Below are 23,843 nucleotides of genomic sequence, written 5' to 3' on the forward strand. Positions count from 1 at the left end.
CTCGTATGAATAACAAAACAAAACAGTAGTAATGAAATTTTAATGGAATTCCATTTCCTTCTTTGCTTCATCTTCATATTTTTTGTTTGTTTATTTTTGTTGCCATTAAATGTTCTTTAGTAAATGATGATGATTGTGTTGTTTTTGGTTCCCGTCAAAAGAAATGGCATCTTAAGCTGAATGCACAAATTTTATATCTGATGTGAGAGACCACAAATGCAGTCAACATATTCGAGTATTTGTGGCAATATGTTGTTACCAGCATGTTGGTTAAGAAACTATAAAAATAAAAATATTACCACACAATTTTTCATATAATTTCCATTTGCATACGAAATAATGTGCTTTAAGGTTTATATTTCTTTTTTATACCCTTCACCTTCGTGAGAAGGGTATATATAAGTTTGTCATTCCGTTTGTAATTTCTACATATATAAAGTATATATATTCTGGATCCTTATAGATAGCGGAGTCGATTAAGCCATGTCCGTCTGTCTGTCTGCTGTCTGTCCGTCTGTTAGTTGAAATCAATTTTCTGAAGACCCTAGATATCTTCGGGATCCAAATCTTCATTAATTCTGTCAGACATGCTTTCGAGAAGTTTGCTATTTGAAATCAGCAAAATCCGTCCATAAATAACGGAGATATGAGCAAAAAAACCGGGACAACCTCGATTTTTGACCTATTTTTGATCTATATATGGATTACTAAGTCATTAATATAGACAATATGGATATCTAATGATAGATATTTCAAAGTCCATTGCAACGATGTAGAAAGGCTATAGTAAGTTGGACCTACAATGGGTCAAAATCGGGAAAAATTTTTTTTGACCCGAATTTTTTTTCATCAAAAAATTTTTTTTGTCATAAATTTTTTTTTTCAAAAAAAAAAAAAAAAATTTTTTAAAAAATTTGAAAAAACTATTTTTAAAAAAAAATTAAAAAACTATTTCGAAAAACAAAAAAATAAATTTTGTTTACCTAAAAATATTTAAAAAAATTTATTTTAAAGTATAATTTGGTGAAGGGTATATAAGATTCGGCACTGCCGAATATAGCTCTCTTACTTGTTTTTTGTTGGTTTTTTTTCACATCTTGTACTTTTAAAACAATATACTTAGTTGCAATAAATTTTACTTATTATACTTTATACATAAGTACGATACAATTGTATTGCATTATTTATAGATATGCAGATACATGCAGCCACAATGGTTATATTCAAGTACTTGAATGTTGTAAGCAATAAAGTGGTGTTACGTTAAAATAAAAGTTTACAGAAAACCGTAAAAATAAGAATTATAAAAAAATTACAAACTAAAAAAAGTCGAATAATCGATTAAAGTCGATTTTTTTACTAACTAAGCCTCTTGAATTTGGTTAGAATCGGTCAGTTATTTCTCCTAGCCCTCATACAAATAGCCCTATCTGAAAATAGTTAAATTCTCATAAATATCTTAATTATTAACATATCCAAACCAAATTCAGCACAAATAAGTTTTATGTCAGCTGAACTCTTTTTGTGAGAATTTTGTCAAGTTTCTATAATATGTTTTCCACAGATTACACAGATATGAATCAGCTGGTTCCAGTAATATGTCAATAGAAAATATACAAAATAAAATATCAAAATTGTTGTGGTTTGGAAAGAGGCACAAATATATCTCGTTCTGCGAAACACAAATATTGAAAAGAGGTTGTAGAAAAATAACCTTACGTTTCTATATTACATTTTTGAGAACTGTTATTTGTTTCATATCTGTAATAATACTAAATATAAACAAATATCACCTAATACCGCTTTAACATTTTTTGTCCATATTTTTATATAATTTTTTTAATTTTAATGCCGCCCGGTCCATAATTTTCCACAGCACCCATATAAGGGCCACTCTCGAAATATTCATTAATAAGCATAAATCTCTGAAATATGTTAGTATCTAAATAAAATTCAACACAAATAAGTTTCATATATACTCAAATCATGTCACCAAATTTTGTGACGATCCATCCATAATTAAACATACCCCACAATAACGAGCATATATACAAGTAAAATTCAATATCCAAATTTAATAACGATCGGTCCATAATTAGTCATCGGTTAATAATTATTCATAGCTCCCAAAGAAAACTGTTTATAATCATATACTTGGTGTAGGGTATCATATAGTCCGGCTTGACTGCCTACACTTTCTTACTTGTTTTTTTTATTTTTTATTTGGGATCCCCTAATGTTTACGCCTTTTTATTTTACAATAATTTCATTGGATATATTTGCATCTGCATAGTTAATTATAATGAATCATTATCTCATAAATCGTGTATTGTTCTGTTTATTTGTTTTCCAGCATGTATTTTGTTTAATAAAAGATCATTGTTATGGGAATTCTGGGAATATAAAAGGTCATTGTTATTAGAATTCGGGGAATATCGCTGACAAGATTATTAAAAAAAGTATAATTAATTATATTAAATATTTATGCACAATAAATTAAATCAGTCATTTAAAGTACTTTAAAGAAAATATTGGTTAAATGAATTGGAAAAACTATTTAAATTTTCAGTGAACATTCTAATTAAATTGGCATTGTTCCTTATAGTGTTTGGATTAGGTCTGCTGTGTTTCTCATTTTTCAAGCTTTTTGCTCGTTGACCCGTTGAACCCTCAAGAACGTTGAACCCTCTTGAGGGTTTTAATGAATGCTGAGAATAGCAGTATCAGCAGCAAATGTTGATCTATGAGTGCGATTGCTAGTTGGCATATAAACGTATATATTATAAGTATAAAAAGGGTTCCAGGATACTGCCTTGGGAGACTCCAGCTTCAATGAATTACGGAGAACTTAAAAAGTCTCCTTCTTTAAGCTTAAATGTTTGACCAGTTAAATAATTTTCAATAGTTGGCTTATATGTGTCATACTTTATCAGACGCTTGATGAACAATATTTTTTTCCCTCAAACGCTTTTCCTACAACATTTAAAAGTTTATTAGTTTGTTGATAGTACTGTGTTTTCTTCTAAATCCAAATTGATGATTCGGAATACAATTGTTTTCGAATTGAAAATTTCAATAAACATAAAAGCTACATATTGGAGTATCTTCTCAAATAGCTTCGATATATTAGACAATAGGCTGATGCTTCTGTATGATTTCAACTTTTGTGTTACATGAAAGACTTCAGCGGGGAGTATATTCCACATATGGCCAGTTCGGCTAAAGAACGTATTTCACCTACATATAATCTTATGTCCTCTTTAGACTACATAAACAAACTTTTCGAGTTTTGAATTTGGACCTCATGGTCCCACCAGAGTCGCGGCCAGGGATCCCCAAATTAGGACAAATCGGGTATGTTCAATTTCTAAATCGATCATATTTCTTCGTTTGTGTTCCAACGAAGAAATACGATCGATTTATTCATAAACATAAATAAAGAGTGTCACAAAATTGGCCAAATTTTTAATTGAATAAAAATATATGTAGTTTATTTCAATTGTTATTGAATCATAAAGTACATAAGATAGGGTTATGCTATATGAAGTTAAGCGGTATCACCAAGTATGAATTAGCTGTTGGCGAAAAATTGATGACACCATTTTTTGAGGGCCCACTGAATTTCAGAATCTTTGGGGGCCCATAAAAAAATTGGTCACCAAAATGGACAAACTGAGTATAGGGTTTTACTACCCTTTGGTAGTAGTGTCGAACCTATACTGTCATGATCGTGTTTTTTTTTGCACTGTTGCACTGTGTATTTAATCGACAATTTTTGATTACAATTTTGAGACTTGTGATGTGTTTACATGTCTCACATGAAAAGAGAAATATTGAAAAATAAAAGATTCGCACTACTTGTTATAATTTGCTAAGAAATAAGCAAATTAGTTACCAGTATAGAAATAGCATAGAAACAATTTGTGTCCAAGGTCTTTTGACTGACACTGTAAGTATGTATAAGTATTTCATTGCTTATCATTTTAATGACCATCTCAATTATATTTTATTTTTGTATTTTCGTCTTTTCCCTCTATTTTAATGTACTAAGTATTACTATTATTATTATTATTATTATTATTATTATTATTATTATTATTATTATTATTATTATTATTATTATTATTATTATTATTATTATTATTATTATTATTATTATTATTATTATTATTATTATTATTATTATTATTATTATTATTATTATTATTATTATTATTATTATTATTATTATTATTATTATTATTATTATTATTATTATTATTATTATTATTATTATTATTATTATTATTATTATTATTATTATTATTATTATTATTATTATTATTATTATTATTATTATTATTATTATTATTATTATTATTATTATTATTATTATTATTATTATTATTATTATTATTATTATTATTATTATTATTATTATTATTATTATTATTATTATTATTATTATTATTATTATTATTATTATTATTATTATTATTATTATTATTATTATTATTATTATTATTATTATTATTATTATTATTATTATTATTATTATTATTATTATTATTATTATTATTATTATTATTATTATTATTATTATTATTATTATTATTATTATTATTATTATTATTATTATTATTATTATTATTATTATTATTATTATTATTATTATTATTATTATTATTATTATTATTATTATTATTATTATTATTATTATTATTATTATTATTATTATTATTATTATTATTATTATTATTATTATTATTTATAGTATCTTCTTTTGTTGCCGCTACTTATGTTGTTTTCAACCATTTATTTGCGTATTAAAACATATTACTATTTATCGGCAATACTCGGAAAAATTTAATAAACCTGCATCATAATATTGTATTGAACCTATTAAAATGATAATTACAAACATGTAGAAATAAAAATAAGCCATGATTGTAATACACTCTTGTATATTTCTCAGTAGATAATAAAGTCGATATTTCTTTTGTAAGTATTTTGCAAGTGTTATACAAACAAATACATTTTAATTGAAAATACTTAAATGAATCGTTTACATTTAAAAATGTAACATCATTGTATACTTATATTGTATTTACACGTAAGATGATCCCTTGAAATTAATAGGAATGAAATGACATTAATTATACTAATGATTTTTTTTTTTAGATAATTGCAAACCTGAATGTTGGCTGGTAATTAGATAGGTTATTGCTTTAGATTGATTTTTTACGATTCACAATTGATTCAAACCTTATAATAACGCAAAATAAAAATATTAATAATTATAATAATAATAATGAAAAATTACATAGACCAATAACATATGAACTGCCTCTTATAATCTAATTTATATTTATAATATTGGATTTATTATCAATATTTATCTAATGAATTTATTTGTTGTTTGTGCATAATTATCCATAATTAAATGTTTACTTATTGGACTATGAATTGTTTTTCTTTTTATTTGACATTTGTTTAGTTGAACATTAAAGCTATAAATGTAGTAAACAATATAAGAAATTCAAATAAAGTTTATTTTTAGGCTATACTCATAGGTTTTAGTCTAAATTGACTGATTTTCTGTGGTATAATTTCCTTTTTATACCCTCCGCTACAAAACGTTGTGAATGATGGTATATATAAGCTTTTATTCCGTGTATAGCATTGATAAATATTCATTCAAGTCCCAATAAAGTATAGCTGTATTTCCATAATCATTATGAAATTTTAAGTCGATTGAGCAATGTTCGTATGTATGCCTGTGTAAAACATTTTCATGTCCAAAATACACAACCACATTTAACAGGATTTCCAAAAAAAATGTCTTTCATTCTGCTAAGCAGTTTGGTATTGAAAATCTGTAAAAATGGTACAGTAGAACCAGAGTGATGGACCTAAATATTGTGAATAAATTCGAAAAGAATCCATCGATTTTTATGATCGATATCTCATTTTGTTCCTATTACATGTAGCTTTGCGATAAAACTGAACCCTTTCTGCCGTTTTCGATTTTTCATGAGTTTTTTAATGAGTTTTTTTCAGCTATTTTCACGTAAAAAATATAATTTTTGCTTAAATTTTTTGTTATAACTCTGAAACTACTAATGGGCTCGTTAATGTAAATTTGAACTTTTCTAAGTTTACTTTAATAATATCGGACTAACCGTTTTTGAGTAATCATTAATAATGTGGAGAAACGTCTAAAAAAATCAAAATTTTACTTAACATTTTTTTTTAAACAAACCTCTCCATAGAATTTAAAATATATATACTACTGGAACCACGATACATCAAAATTGTGTAGTGTTTTAAAAAGCCTCTAAAATTTTGTTGATTTTGTTGACAGACGAATATTGTATTCTGACTAGTTTTACTTTGTTTTTATAGGCTTTTTAATGTTTCAAGACAGAATTCTTATTTAATGATTTATTATGTACATAATTAACTATTTTCGTAAACCTACTTACAGTTGTTTTTTGTATTCATGTTTATTTACCTGTTTTTAAACGTCACCTATTTCTAATTATTGAATAATTAGGGGGATTGTTATATTGTTCTCAAGGGGAAAAACACAACTATAATTGAACAATTTTCAAATAATTCATTTTAGCTTATTCAAATGTTTAGGAATATGCAATTACAACAATAATTTTTATATTGCTTAAAAAAACAGTTAGAACTTAATAAATTATTAGTTTTGATGTTTAGTTAGTGGCTTACACAAATGATACAAAAGTGAACGACAAAAATATGCAGGGGTTCTCGTGTAGCAATTCCGTTTTGTTGGATTCCATAGACATATTTCAACAAACTGTTAAATGTCTTTCTTTTATATTTTTCAACATTCACTTGTAACAACTTAATTACTTAATATGTATATTAATTTCAGAATTTCTCCTAGCACCCATACAAATATCTTCCCGAAATATGGATCTATGATATATACAGCCCAATTATGAATAAAAAATTCAGCGGGAGTTTGTTCCCTGGGAATTTTTCCCATTGAATTTGAATAGAAAAAATGAGAAAAGGAAAAAAACTCCCGGGGAATTTTTATTCATAATTGGGCTGATAATGTCAATGTTTGGTATTGAAAATATACAAAATCTGATAAAAATAAATATTTTTATACAAAATGTACAAAAATGGGTTTAATGATGCACAGTGGTTTAGAAACGTTTTATTTTGGAAATAACTTGGTATCTCGAGAACTATTAGAGATATTGTTAAAAAAATTTCACATGGTTAGAGCTGAGATGTTTTCGAGTTGACTTACGTTCGTTCAGCTTCTTAGTGCTAATGGGGACCAGTGCGTAGCTCCTTAAAGTTAGACACCTCGGGTCTCAAATTTTTAAAAAAATCGACAAAAATCCATTTATGATCCGAATGAGCAGAAATTTAAAAAATAAATATATGTACAAAAAATTCGCTTACATGTGCAAGCAATATATGAAAAATGTCAAAGGGGCAAAATTTGTGGAACTTCTGAGGAGTAAATAAAGGTTCGGAACATAAATGGATTTTTGGCGATTTTTTTTAAATTTGAGGGGACTACTGGAACCCCATTAGGGCTAAGAAGCTGAGCAAACGTAAGTCAACTCGAAAACACCTCACCTCCATGTGAAATTTCTTAACAATATATCTAATAGTTTTGGAGATACCGAATTATTTCCAAAAAAAAAAAACGTTTCTAAACAACTGTGTGATGATGGGTACATAAGATTTGGCCTAGGTCTATGAATACGACCTTTATAGTATTTCCTTCACCAATATTTTTTTGTTCACCATCTTTTTCCCTGAAAATTATTTTTTAGCCAACATAATTATTAATACATTAATTTTTCGCAAGGAATTTAAATTTTCTCATATGAAACAGACTTATGAATTCTTAAAAAGGAACAACTACTTAACAAAAATAATCAATCTAATAATGCTCTTATTAGATCAGATAAAATCTATGACAAAGATTTATAAATATATACAACTAAAGTATTTAATAAAACAAAATATTTATTGATATTAATATACATACATTAATAAAACACACTAGGATGGCTTTAAACTAATTGTGATTACTCTCATCCAAAACCATAGACTAGTTTTATCATACTTACTATTACTAAATTAGGTTTTTAACAAGCTTATTTTAGTTTTGTATTGAAACTACCCTAATACCTCTATACAGATACTTACAATAGCTGTTGCTGTTAGACAGACCTACACTTTTGATATCAAAGAGAATCAATTAAACACACGCACTCAACAACTCAAACATCATAAATACTGTAATGTCACATATATTCATTCGTTCATTCATTCATTCTCGACTGCTAGATATCGTGCATAGAAAAAACCACACACGCACACTTTAATAAAATAGAAAAAGGAGAGTGAAAACGAAAGAAAATTAAATGTTTCAAATAAAATGTTATTGATAAATGATAAAGAGAAGATAAAAAGTATTTTATGTTACATTTACATCAATCATCGTGTCTGTTTGACTTTGTCCTGAAACCTATAATAGATTGAAATAAATAAAAGAAACCAGCAACATAAAAAGGAGACAAACACCAACAACTCCCTTCCTCTCATGTACATATGTACACTGTGGTGCAAAAGTGAGGCAATCAGTTAAATGCGTCCTACATTTATGTTAAATGCGTTCCACTACTTGTTTTTAAATCGATAGAAATTTATTTTTGCAAAAAATATTATACAATTATTAAATTGTATGGAAACAAATCAATAAAAAAAAATAAACAAATATAATTCTAAAAAAATTTTGTGAATTTTTCGGAAATTTAGAGAAGACATGAACCGCCAGAGTGGAAGTAGCCTGGGACTAGTAGATTCCAAAACTATATTGTATATGTCTGGAACCAGCCCTGTATTCGAGATAAAATTTTTTGAAAAAAATGGAATTGCCTGTTTCGATTCTTGCATACCCACCATCCCCTTCTATGGGGACTTGAATCAGTTATGGTCAGAGCTGAACAAAAACCGTTTTCAGTGATGTTTGTCAAATTATCGACCTGTAACTCAGTCAGTTTTTGTCCAACTGCAAATTAGTTAACAGGTTTGGAAAGAAAACGCATTAAAATGACATGCATTTTTTAATACATTTGTAAGTTATAAGTACACCTATCCCTCGATTTACACGATAGATGCGTTCCTGAAAAAATCGTGTAAATCGAAATGAATAATTTTTATATGAGAAATCGTGGAAATCGAAAAAGACCCAAATACGAATAAATTTTAAATTTTGTTTATAAAATTCATATATTTTAAAGTAAACATTGTAGTTAAAGCATATAATAAAACAAAAAAAATGGAACTCAAAAAAAACTTGTCAGTTCATTAAAAAAAACAATTAAAAATATAATTATTTCTATTATTTACAATATGTATCAGTCGTAAATTCCAATAAATTTTTTATACTGTCTTCTACTACCGATCTTTTGGAAGGCGACTTTTCTCACTAGATAATTTTTCATGGGTTTCTAGTTTGATAGTTGATAAATTGGAGATAACATCAGTAGAGATTTGGAATTAAAACTTGTGTTGATTTATTGTTTGAGTCCTTATAAACCTCTTTAAAGTCCCTTTAAATAGTCCTGTGAAATGTATCTCTGGAATGCGATTTCCCTGATTTGTTGCGGTCATCACATTTATTAAATCTTCAACAATTCTTCAATATCACTTGCACAAAAGTCATCTAAACCTTCTCCTCCCAATTTATGTGCCAACTCGAAGGATTGACAAGATCTTCTCATATTTTCTCCTATATCTGGCCACAAATTTTTCCAACAGCTTTTGAGCATTGATTGCCTGAGTGCAGTATAAGTCAATGCAACATGCTTTACATAATCTAATATTGTAAATTTTTTGCATCTGTGTGTTTCAATATTTTTGAAAACGGTTTTAGTATGTTCTTACCTTGGTCTACAGCCACCATTTCACTTTCTGTCAAAAGGTTAAAAAAGCTAGTTTTAAATTTTAGACCCATACTATTTTTTGGAATTTTTTTTCGAATTTTGTGTAGATTCCAAGTTTGCTATACGCTTGTCACGTTTTTTCTCACCCGAACAAATTGACCCTATTATATATAAATCATTTATTGACAATAAACTATTTTTTTGATCTAGAGGGATAGGGTTAATATATTTAGAGACCGATCGTCACAAAAGTTTATAGAAAGATTTAGGTTCATATAAAACTTGTTTATGTCCAATTTCATCAAGATATTAATTACACTATGCGATAATAGAAACCATATTCTTTTTTGTACAGTATTTTAAAGACAATTTTTTGTAGACAAAACAATGGGGCTTGAGAAGAAAATACTAAAAAAGGTGTTAATGAAAAGTTGAATAACTTTTACAATTTTCATCCGATTTGAAAAATTAAAACGATGGTTTGTTAAGAAAAAAATTTCCTTTATACATTGGTATACATTTTTGCTTTTCTTTTAGATATACTTAACAAAAACAATACTTATAACTAACAAGTGTATCAAAAAATGCACGTCATTTTAAAGCGTAGTCAGTTCTCTTTCCAACCCCGTTTAAAAATTTAAAGTCGTTCGAAGACTGACTGAGTTATAGATCGATAAGTTGACGAATATCACTGAAAACGGTTTTTTCAGAATAACTTCTGAATTTGAGGGTATTTCTGAAATTTTTTGACACAATTTCTAATTTTCTTTTTTTCTATCGTAGCACCGTGCTATTGACATTTTTTGCAAATATGAAAATTGGCATAGCATAGTCGAATAGAGCATTGAAAAATATGAAAAACCACTGTATTATTTTTTCACGGTTGTTAAAAAAATTCACGAACCAAACGCAATAAAGTTTTTCATTCAATATTTTCAATTATTCTGAAAAACAATATATTTTATATCAATAATAGCTGCGGATATACTTCAAAAGATAATTTTTAAATAAGGGAAGTATCCCTCACACTTGCAAAAAAAATTATGAAATTAATTATATAATTTTTCAGAGAAAAAAAATTTGGTTTGTTTTAGAAATCTGTGTTGGTGCGTGATGTTTTTGATTCCAAATGACCTAAAAAAATTATTTTCATTATTTATACAACTTTGGCCATCACGTGGTGGTATGCCAAAAATTTCGCCAAAATTAGTTATATACCTATTATACATGTTCAAATAATTTTCTGAATTTATTTATTAATACATATCGCACTGGGTCCTCTAAAGAGCGCTAACTCAAAATTTTAAAATGTTCAGTAGAAGTAAAAACCTATTTTATTTTCAATACATTACAATGAAACAACTGTACGGATACAAGTGTATTTTTTGGCGAAAGAGTAGAGAAAATGATAGCAGATTTTTACAGTGGGTAGATATGACCTCTAACAAAGTTCATTTTATAATGAAATCATTAATGTACACTACAACTATTGCTAATGATGCTAATTTATAAATAATAAAATAATGTTTCCATCAGCGAACAAACAAAAAATGCTTGAATATATGTAGCTTTCAAGTTAATTTTTGATACATTGATTGATGTTACTGCTGCTGCAGTATAAATTTTCACACACTTAAGCACGCCGCTGTATTAAAATATCAACAATTAGAATTATTAAAGACGACACTAAAAGCAAGTTAAAGCTATATTCAAACGTCTAATGTAAACACGCCTACACAATATCAAACATATCCGATGTACTCGAATGACAACATGCTAGATTCCACAAGACAAGACATCCAACAACCTTCAATTGTGGTGGCTGACAACAAGTTAGAATGTGGAGCCAGACGGCTGGAAGGACTCACAAATAGCCAGTTAGACAGACAGAATCATTTTTAAGCCAAATAATTACGATTAAATATATAAATAGCTCAACAGAATGAATAAAATAACAAAAACAAAATAAGACAAAAAAATAATATTAAAACAACACAATTTTATTCTAGGAAGACATTTTAACTTAATCTATAATATTTTATGATGATGAGGATGCTGCTGGTGATGTGTATGGTTATTGGTACAGTTGCTCAGATGTATGAATGTATGAGTTCCTTCTCTACCATGGAATATCTTTCTGTTGTTCTGGCTCTGGTAATTTTGGTTGTTGTTATTGTTGGTATTCATGCCATTGGCCTGAAGGCAGCAAGAACAAAATATAAAGCTGTATAAATGAATACAATTAGCATCAAAAGCACGGCAGGATATTAAACACATAAACAAACAGAGATACACTCTCTTACATACAAACACAAAAGCATAATACATCCCAGCAACAGAGCAAGAGTCTGCGAGCGCTAGTGGGTTGAAGAGAACAACAAAAAAAAAAGCAGAAAGAAATATCTTTCAAATTCTTACAAAAACATTTTTGGGTAATTAATCTCAATCAATGATGGTAATGAGTAGTAAAATTGTTGCCAAATTAGTTAACAATTTATTATAATTTCAGTATTTGCGGTAAAAGGATTTCAACATTTTGACATCTGTAAAAAATAGTAAAACAACAGAGTTAATGAAAAAAAGTCAAATAAATTGCGAATTTGTTTAAGGATTTTATTTTTATTTTAATAATATTTAATATTAAAGATTTGCTGGGGTCATTTATGAAGGATGTGCGTTTGTATTATCTTGCAAATAATATTTCTTTCTACTGTCTTTATAAATGAATGAAGGAATGAATGAATGTATATTAGTGTGGCCCTTATATTCTACTTCTCCTATATTACATGCCCCGTTATTTAAACATCATATACTGAACATTTGAGTAAAATCGGTTAACGTTTAGAATGTGCACATTTTAGTTAAAGTTTCATGTTTTGGGTCAAAGTAGCTATATTTGCAAAATAAACAAAAAACTTAAATATGGCAAAAAAATTCTAATTAAAAATTGTTTTTGTATTTCAAAAAATTCTGACACCCATAAGAAATATGGCTCGGCATGGTTACGACAACTATATTGTGTCCTTTGTAACCATATATTGTTGTCGTACTCAAATAATTGTTATTTTAATTTAGTTTCAACAATATTTTATTGTAAACATATTTATTTTCAATTATAAATTTTGAGTATGCAAACAAAATATGTTTGTTTACTTTCAATAATATTTTGTATTCACCATTTTTAGAATGCTTTTGCCTAGTGTCTATTGCTGGTGTTTGTCTAAGATTTGATATTTTTACAAGTTATGGTTGAGTGTCTGTAGTTTGCATTCGTTCTATAGTTTTATTTGTATAATAAATTTAGTTTTCCTAAAGTGAATATCAATAAATTTCAGTGAATTTATCAATAATATTTTAATTGGAAATTTAGTACATTAAAACTATTGTACAACCTATTAAATAAAATGTTGTATACCCTAAAATAACTTTTAATGATAATATGATTAAGGGTCCTCATGTAAACGCTTAAAAGCCTCGCAAACTGTGCAATCTGTGCATTTTGACACTCTCGCAAATGAAATGTCAAAAAATGTATGGAAATTCGTTTGCACAACTCCGATAAGTTTGCGCGACAATTTAGACTCGCAAACTTGAATTTATTGTGCATTTGATGAATCAGCTGCTTTTGTTTACTTTTATTTATAAGAAATAAAAATCAAATAAAATATAAAAATTTTGTGCATGTGAAAATTGTGTAATTTTGGAACAGAATGATTGTATTAAATGACATTGTGTATGAAAACATTAACCAACAGCTAGAACATAAACAAAGTCCTCCAAACTATGTATACCACCGTTTGTTCCAAAGATTTAACTTTCATTCAACATTTTAAAATTAAAATTTATACAATTTGAAAAAAAATTATTAAAGCTTTTGTTGAATTTATGTATTTTTATTTGACAAATATAAATTTTCTGTATAAACTTGCACAAAATTGAAAAGGTGGGTTCATGAAACATGTCGCGCAAATTTGCCCATTTGCACAAATGGGAAACTTAAGCGTTTAAATGAGTACCCTTATTATGTTGGATAATAATATGATTTCATTGGGTCAAAATATTATGATTGTTTTGGATCATCATATGATTACATCAGATGATCATATATGACAATGATATTACGACAATATTTGATCATAATATTATATTTTATGATACTAATAATTATCATAATATGATTGAACTACAATCATAACTCTTATCATAATATGTTGCTCTTAGATTATGTTTACCACAACCATGTATCTTCTCTGCGTGTAGAGAACAGTTTTGATTTTGTGATTTCAAATTTATGATATTTTTATATATCAAATTATAACGGGCAATTTTTTGATATTTTTATTTAAACATTTATGAGTGTTAAATACAAAAATCATTTTTTAATTAGAATTTTGTTCCAAATTTAAACTTCATCTCAAATAAGAAATCTCTAAACGTTATCTGATTTTACTCAAAATTTCCGCCTTTGTTTTTTAATGACTGAGAAAGGCTGATTTTTTTTTATTTCCTACTAAAAAGTAAAATTATTTTTTTTTACTTTTTCTGAAATTTGTGCGCCTCTATCAAATGATTTCTTTTGATATGTCGTAGTGGACATTTTTTTTCTCCTGCCAAAAGCTATCGATAAATCGATGGCACAATATCAAACAACGTTGGCCTTACAAATCGACCCACCCTAATGTACATATTTATATACGCTAGTTTTCTTGGTCATATTAAATGTATTATCTCTTAATTACATACATGTTTCCGTTTCCGATAAAAAACTTTTTCAGACACATGTTGTCTTTATTACTTAAGTTCAACTTGTGTTGCAAAGAAAATGTTCTACTTATAGTATTAGGGTGTATTAAGTTTATATTTATTGTTGTTGGTTTTTTAATGAAAATTCAATATGTTATAAGGGCAAGTTTTCAATGAGAATTAATTTATTATTCTGGCGTAATTGCATTTTATTTTAGTAATAATTCAATAAATAAAGTGTGCGTTAAAATTAAAAGGTGACATAATTTTCGTTCTGATTATCCAAAAATACAAATAGTATTAATTGGTATTATTTGCTAAAATACTAATTCTGATAAGAATCCTTTGCTCTCGTAACAGTAATTGTTATCAAAAATATGCATTTTGAAGCACGTCAAAGTAATAACATGAGTCAAAGTAATAAATTAATGTTAGATCAAGAAACCAGAATTATGCCCGTAATTTCAATAAATAGATGTTTACGGTGTAAAACACCCAGCAGCTAACTTTACCAAAAAGCTAACTTTACATTACTCCTAGATATCTACTTGTTGAAATTTACGGCCATAAGGTAGAAATTTTAATTTTCAAATTAGAATATTTCGTAAACTGTAAGAGATAATAAATAAGTATATAGAGATATGTATGGTTTTTGTATTAGTTTTAATTTTACATATCCTCGAAGTGCCCTATTTTGAGGCATAGCTGTTTAATGTCAAAATTCCAAACCTAAACTCAAATACACCTCGTCTATAGGCGTGATGAACTTTATTAAAATCGAACTATCCGTTTAGGAATAATAGATTTCTGTCCATGTTTTTTTTTTGGAATTCCCCACTGTACAGAATTATCTTCAAAAATATTTAACTTTCAGAAAACTGCCGCCATTTTTGTGTGACCACAAATTAACTTATCTAAACAAAAAAAAAATTGTTCGGAATAAATGTGGATCAAATTGTTCCTAATATTTACAATTCTATTAAAATTTTGATACAAATTTTAGCTTTACAAACTCAATAAATATTTAATATTTAATAAAATGTTTATTTATTAACAAAACTCAATGAAATTTTCAACGTGTTTTAAATTTGTCGTTCTTAATAACAATGTGTAAAAAACTGGAAGGGAATACCGCAATTCCAAAAAAATGGAGCGAAAATCCAAAGGACGTAGGGTCGACATATTCGAAAAATAGGACATGTTTATTATACCACAATGTTCTCCATAAAGATGCCTTACAAAAAAACATAAAATCGTTATATGTTCTTAGAGAAATTTTTGTTTATACCCAGATATGCCGACTGTACTACATGTACTACATGTAGTACATGTAGTTTTTGTTTACAGGATACGTCACGTTTATCAAAATACCATTTTTTGTTGTTCACATACTTAGTACTCACCACTACTTCATGGAAGATTGTTTGATCGCATTATTTTTTGCTACTATTTTTGAGTTATTGAATTTTTAGTTTGTGATATTTTCAAAATGCCCATATTTAGTCATTATGGACATATCTCGTTGGTACTGAAAGTACCAACGATATCTTGCTACTCTTCACAGATATATATCTTTATATCTGTGAAGAGTAGCTTGATTGTTATATGCATGAATGTTTCATTATTGCGTTTTAGTTTTTTTGTTGTGACCCCAAAGTCCTATATATAGGACGACTTAAAAAACCACTTTTTTCAATAAATTTTTAAAATCTTTAATTGCACTGTTTTTTATTTCTCACTTGCTTCCAAAATAATATAAAAGTACTTTTAAAATGATCAAGCTCAAGCCGTCGGCATATCTGGGTTAATAAAAAAAGAGTTAAGTCACCTTTTCGGTCACAAAACAAAAATCTACCACCTTAAATTTCTTTTTTTATTTATATTCACTGAAAACTATTTTCATTTATTTGAAGGTATATGTTGGAAAAAGTTTTACAGCTTTTTTCAAATAAAAACAAACGTTTTATTTTAAAATAAAGTCGACTTTAACAAAAATTAACTTTAAAATTTCTTTCATAGTTAGGGCGAAAATGTACATAAAAGTTCAAAAAAAAAAAATGTTTTTGTTAAAATAATAAAACAACATTTTAAATTACATTTGAAATTTGTTTTAAAATAATAGTCAACTTTATGGACTTAAAATGGACTTTAAGCTTTTGTGGTTAGGCTGTACTATTTTTTGAATTTTTAAATTGAAAATCGTTTTTTTTTGTATCCATAATTGATATTGCTATGAAATCTTTTGTATATTGTTGGTAATTTAGCTGTCTAACTAATAAAAAAAATTGAGCCCATTCGGTCAAAAACTACGACCTATATTTTTAAAAAAGCGGTATGGCAAAATATTAAAATTTCAATTTTGAAATGCCTATAACTCTGAAATTATAAAAGATAAATAGTACAAACATGGGAAATAAAATAATTACACGTGTTTGAAAATGTTACATGTCGAAGGTACCCTAATTTGAGCTCCCATAGAGCCGCCCCTGGAGCATTTGTAGGACTCATTTTTAATAACTTAAACTCCGCCGATTAGAAATGCCAGATTTATTTCCAAAAAAAATTTGATTCTGCCCCACTGTGCATACGCTGATACTTAGTTCCTAGAGAGTTTTATACAATATCAATTAAACGAAAGCTTTATTTTTGAGAATGCGCACCATGAGAAAAGTGATTAACCCGAAAAGTTTTAACCATAGAGAATAGACATAGAGCGGAAACTCTGCTGTCAAAGACCTAACTCAGTTGTCAGAAACATAAGTGGTGAGAATGTATTAGTAGAAAAAACTATGTGAAAACAAAAACAACACTCGTATGTGTGATTGTTTTGAGTATTTTTTTTGTTTGAGTTTTTTTCTAGTTTCCGCTCTATGTTCTCTATGGTTTTAACATCCCTATTTACTACTACAAAATGCCATAAGAAATATTTATATATTTTTTTAAATATCTCCAAAATATGAATAAACTCATACATATATGAATAAATTTTTGAGTTTTCATTTTAGATTTGTAATCCTAGGATTTAATATCTTTGTCAAATATAATATGGCATTAATATAAATATAATTTGTCTTACATAATTTAACTAAATATATTCGTTTATTCAATCATTTATACTATTTGTTTAGCTCTCTTATACTATTATAGAATAGTATTGAAGTTGATTGCTCTTTCGGATTTTTATTAGTTTTATCTATTTCCTTTTTCAGTGGCAGTATTTCTAACGGTATGTGTAAATAAACATAAGCAGTGTATGTATGTATTTGTTTATTTTCGATAGTGTGAGTGTGACTAATTTGGTATTTTAGTTGTTGTTGTCTGTTAGATTATTATTTTATTAATAGTCTAAGTGCTGACTGTTTCAGCCTAATTACTATTCAAAATGTGATTTGTATAAAACAACTACGTACAAGCGAATATTTGTTTAGTTAAGTAACTACATGTGTACATTAGGGTGGCCCTTATTACATATAAAATATACATTTTATAACTCATTAAAATGTTATTTTTTTATTTAGTTTTTGTAAATTTCGTTTTCCAAAACTCCAAAATTTACATTTTCAGTCTGTCAGTCTGTCAGTCTGTCAGTCTGTCAGTCTGTCAGTCTGTCAATCTGTCAGTCTGTCAGTATGTCAGTCTGTCAGTCAGTCTGTCAGTCAGTCAGTCTGTCAAACTATAGGAGCTAGCTGGCTGAAATTTTCCACAAATACTCTCTGTTGATAAGGTTTAGTTGGTATTGAAAATGATTTCACCCCCTGAAATACTGTTTGAGCAATCACAAATATATTGATAATGCGACAATCCTGTCAAAATTAGTTCTAAGTATTCTGAATTGCCCCCATACATGCATCTCAAAACTTCAGCGGGCGTGCCGCAATATTTTAACCCCAACCGATTAACGTAAAATTTGTTCAGGGTGATTTTTTTTACCAAAATTCCAAACTGGGCGGGGGCGAGAGTTAAAATAAAACCGCCATATATCTAAAGTTTATATAGGTTTATTATACATCTAACTCACATTCCTAAGAACAGTTAGGATTGATCGACAATAGACTCTATATTTATTAAATAACCAAGACCCTAAGATTTTTTATTAACAGGAATCCTTTAATATTTTTATACACAAAAATTTTAGAAACAGACAAACAAATTTTGCATTATTTCGCGACTTATAATCGGTATAACTAAAATTATTTTTAAAAAAAACTAGTTTATAATCATATACTCGGTGTAGGGTGTCAAGACCGACTGTACTTTTTCACTTGTTATTTTTATGTATTTACTAGGGTTTTCATTAGAGTAATAATCGTTGGATTAATCAAATAATTTCTTACGAATAATTATTCAAACACTTTAAATATTACCATTTTCGAATAATGAATATTCGAACAATTTTATGTAGAATAATCGAATAAAACGAATAAATGTTTCACAATTCCAAATTTAAATAAATAATAATGACTTACACAATCTTTATTGTTTCTGAAATTTGAGAAATAACTAAAGATATAAGTTGTCTTTCGATCACTGTAGATGAGTGGTCCGAGAACTTACAATTCTAAAAACAAGTCTTTCAAAATGTTTAATTTAAGACTTAAACCAATGAAAATAAAAGGTAGGAAATAAAATATTTGTTATTTATTTAGTAAAAAAAGGCTGAATAATTTTAAAATTGATTTCGAAACAGAAACTTTAGGGTCTAAACATGGGGCGGCCTTGGTGTGAACATATGCTGGCGAAATATTAACACAATCGCAGTTAATAATCAAAATATTAACTTAGATTAAAGTGGCGTTGAAAGTGATGTCGAATGTGATTTTGAAACGGTCGTCGAAAGTGATATTGAGGATGACATTTATAATGATTACCTTGAAATAGATGAATACCATGATCTTGAAATATACATATGGGGCATTTCATGTCAAGTAAACCAACTTTTGAGATCGATGTCTTCCGATCGGGATGAAATTTGCACCAAGGTTAGCTCTATTGGATAGTAACTTAGAAACAATTTTTCGGTCGAGAACTCTCTGAGTTAGAAGGGGTCAAAATTTGACATTTTGGTCAAGCAGGTGTTTTTTCTTATCCATGTATCTTATTACCTATAGCAAAATGTGTCCCAAATAACTTAGATAGCCCTTTCTTCAATCTTTCGAAAAAAAAAATGTTGATAGAGCTTGATGTATAATACAATTTGTTATAAATAATTTAGAAATAGTGAATAATTAGTTTACTAAAGAATTAGTTACTCAATTTAAAACCCGAATTAATGAACGACAGAACAAAGTTCTTAATACGTTTATATTGTATTTGAATTCAGGATCATGTCCAACTAGCTCAAATTTTTTAAAGCATAGCTTCAAAATAGATAGAGTTTGCTAGTCAATTGTTTTGTAGATTGTTCGGGAGGAAATCTGATTAGAATATACTGTTGCATATTCCTATAAACGCACTTAATTTTTGTTTGTATTTTTGGTATATCTCTGTTATTTTCATCTAAAAGCAAAATTTAACTTTTTTAATAAGAGACAACTTAACGGTACTTTTTGAAAGTAAACAAGGTTTTTTTAAACGTATAAAAAAACCTTGTAAACGTATAAACGCACACGTGAAATTTGTTTTTAAAAAAGTTACCAAAAATAAAATATCAATTTTAGTTTTTTTTTTCAACCAAAGGTACGTTTCTAATAGTGACATATCAATTTACTGCAACTTTTTATATTTGAATCAATAAATTTCATCACTTTTAAAGAACTTTTTTGTACGATCAAGAAAAGAATCAAATTAATTGTTTTCACCACCAAGGATGTTCCTATAGAGAAATTGGACGTAAAATCGATCGTTCGGAAAGTGTGGAGCGAAATTTCTTGAAGAAAGGTCAAAACTATGGAGTTCGCAAACCTACAAAGGGAAATACAAAACTAACAAGAAGACAAATTAATCTAATAAAACAAGAAGCAACCCGCAACAAATTGAATTCCACACAAATAAAGAATAAATTGAATCTTTCAGAGACTTCCAAACACGTTGCACACATTTTACGAAACGATGAAAACATAAAATGGAAAAAGCCGAAATGTAAACCAGTGCTAAAAAAGCAACATAAACAAAATCATCTAAAATTCGCAAGAAAATATATGAAATGGACAGATGAGTGGAAAAAAGTAATTTTCTCTGACGAAAAAAAATTTAATTTAGACGGTCCTGACTCATGCTATTGGCACGATTTGAGATCAAAACGAAATTTCGGTGGTGGCAGTGTTATGGTTTGGGCTGCGTTTTCTGCAGTTGGCAAGTCGAAAATATGTTTTGTTACGACAAAAATGAATAGTGCGATTTATAACGAACTGTTGGAAGATGCTCTTCTCTCATTTATGGATGAACAAATGGATGAAGATTGCATATTCCAACAAGATAATGCTGCAATCCATGTTTCTAAGCAATCGAAATATTGGTTTAATGAACAAAGCATTCCTCTGTTGGACTGGCCGGCTTGTAGTCCTGACTTAAACCCAATGGCGAACTTGTGGGGATACATGGCCCGTAAAGTTTATGCAAATAATGCCCAGAAAGGACAGAGCTGAAACTAAGAATTAAACAAGTCTGGGAGGAAATTGATTCCAATCTGCTTAAAAAATTAGTGGAATCAATGCCAGGCCGTATTTTGGAAACAATCCATAACAAAGGATCACACATTATTAATAATGCTACAGTGGCCCATAAATTATAGTGCGTTTATAGGAAAATACCCTTAAAAATGGCTGTTAATTAAGTAAAAAAAAATAAATAAAGTACAAATGAATTTTTTTTGTAAACAATATTTTAAGTGAAGTCTTAACAAATTTAATAAACAAATTTGTAACCCCCTAAATATGTTCTTGTTTAATTTTTACAATTTTTTTAAAAAAAAGTAGTGTACGTTTATAGGAATATGTACCAGTGTATTTCTGAAGAAAATTAAATGATGGACTTTGTTTTCGAATGTTTTTTAACATTATCAATACTTGAATTATTAACATTAATGTAACTTTTTGTTTTTTTTTTAACAATAAAATATATAAGTTTTTTAATTCAAAACCTTTTTAAAAAAAAATAAATTATGATTTATTATTGTTAATGTTAGGGTATTCAAATTATTCGATTTTTGTCTTGTTCGAATAAGAGATTTTAACTTGTTCGAATAATTCCATTACTCGTTTAAAATTAATCGAATTATTCGAACAAGTTAATATCTCTTATCCGAATTTTCGTTTTATTCGAACAAGAGAAAAATCTAGTAATTTGAATACCCTAGTATTTACTTATAACCTACATGTTGACTTATAGCATTAAGTATAATTATATACATATACATACATATATTATCTCACTTTTTTTTATTTTTCTCTTTCAGATTACATAATATATTTAAACTAATGTAAAATGTAAGTTAATGACATTTATTTATGTTCTTTCTATATTTGTTGGTGATGAATTTAATATTTTTTATTCTTTGTGATTATTATTACAAATGTTGACATTTAAAGAAACTATTTTTAAACATTTCAGTTTGAAGTAGTTTTGTATTTCCCATACCCTTTTGTGATTCCATTTTAATTATAATTAATCTAACTCAGTTCAATTTTTTTTTCTTAAAATTATAAAAAATAATTGCAATATGTAAAATGTATGAACGAGTAAAAACTTGTGTTCTACTTTTTGAAGGTCATATAGTGTCTCATATTTTATTTTGAAACAAATATATATTGATGAATACATATATGAGTTTAAAGTAGCTTTTAAAACTCTTAAACAATGAAATAAGAACTGTTTTTTAAATCTACGTTCAGATAAAATGCAAACAAAATTTTGTATTAAGATAAAATACTATTTGGAATACAAGCATAAAGACACGCACCATCACATGTGTGTGATGCAAAGAGTGATGTGATGTGAAAGTAACATACAGATTCAAATAAAGATAAACTATTTATTTCCCTGGCAAGATTTTATTTCCGTAGATATAGAAGGTAAGTTATAGCCATACCTAAATAAGAGCTTTGTTTATTTGGAAAAAATTATCATGCCCAAATTTGTCATGACGTTGGCTGCAGGGGATGAAGAGACTGTCGTTATTTAAGTGTTTTGTTAATTTTTGGTTATTGTTTTTCATTATTTTACTATTTACTTTGTACATACAAACTATTTAACATTGTTGACAAAACGTTGACACTAATTTTTAGATATACCACTTTTGCATTAACACTGGGCGACAGAAAACGCAATGCTAGACGCTTTTATTTAGGTATGGCTGTAAGCATTGCAAGCGAGTACATTTGTATATACATATGTATGTATATGCTCCTTTGTTTCCTTGAGAGCATTTTTAAAAATTTATACAGTTAATATGTGCGTTGTGTCGGTTACTTACCAGCGGTAACAAGATGAACAACAAGATGTAAAAGTATATAAGAGCAACAACATTAGTGGCAGCATTAACAAAAGTTAAATAAGTTTTTGTTGCTCATTTTATGAATGTGTTCAAATGTCAAGAGATTTTTAAGTTTATTTTTACTTGTTTGCCAGTAAACAACAATTTACATAAAGCTTTATAAGTACAAGTATATACAGTAGCGGTAAAAATTGGACAAAATTCGTGTTTTAACATTTTTTCAATTCCAAAATAGTAAAGATTTTATAAAAAAAAAATTAACTGTAAAATAAAAATACATTCTCAATATTATTAAAGAATTTAACGAAAAGAAAAAATCATTCGATAAAACATATTGGATTGGATTATTGGATTCTCTACTAACAGAAAATCTGTTTCTTAAACAGTTTGAATTCAACTATTTATCACATATTGTATTGATTTCAATTATTTTATAATTGAATCTAGTATTCATGTGCTCAAAAACAAAATTTTCAAATATTTCCCACTGAATTTTGATTTTTGAATATAATAATTTTAATAATTGAATATTAAATTTTCGTTATTTAATTAAAAAAGTTATTAAAACAATTTTTTTTTTGTAATTGAAAACACAAAACAAAACTAAAATGTTACAAAAGCTTTCACACTATCTATGAAATAAATTTTAAAGTTAATTTTAAAAAGTAAAATGTACATAAAAGTTCAAAACAAAAAGCTCTTATTGAAATAAGAAAGCAACATTTTAAATTATATTT

The 23,843-nt window shown here is 27.3% G+C and overlaps 1 protein-coding gene across 1 annotated transcript in view; it reads left to right on the forward strand.

Annotated features, from left to right (window-relative positions):
- Positions 1-23,843, forward strand: part of Pde6 (phosphodiesterase 6) — a 222,755-nt gene that overhangs the window by 89,672 nt on the left and 109,240 nt on the right. The window contains exon 3 of the mRNA XM_065515522.1: positions 22,069-22,099. The gene's annotated coding sequence lies outside the window, so the exon portion shown is untranslated. The remainder of the gene's footprint in view (positions 1-22,068; positions 22,100-23,843) is intronic.

This window comes from Calliphora vicina, chromosome 1, assembly GCF_958450345.1.
Source record: "Calliphora vicina chromosome 1, idCalVici1.1, whole genome shotgun sequence".
NCBI lineage: Eukaryota > Metazoa > Arthropoda > Insecta > Diptera > Calliphoridae > Calliphora > Calliphora vicina.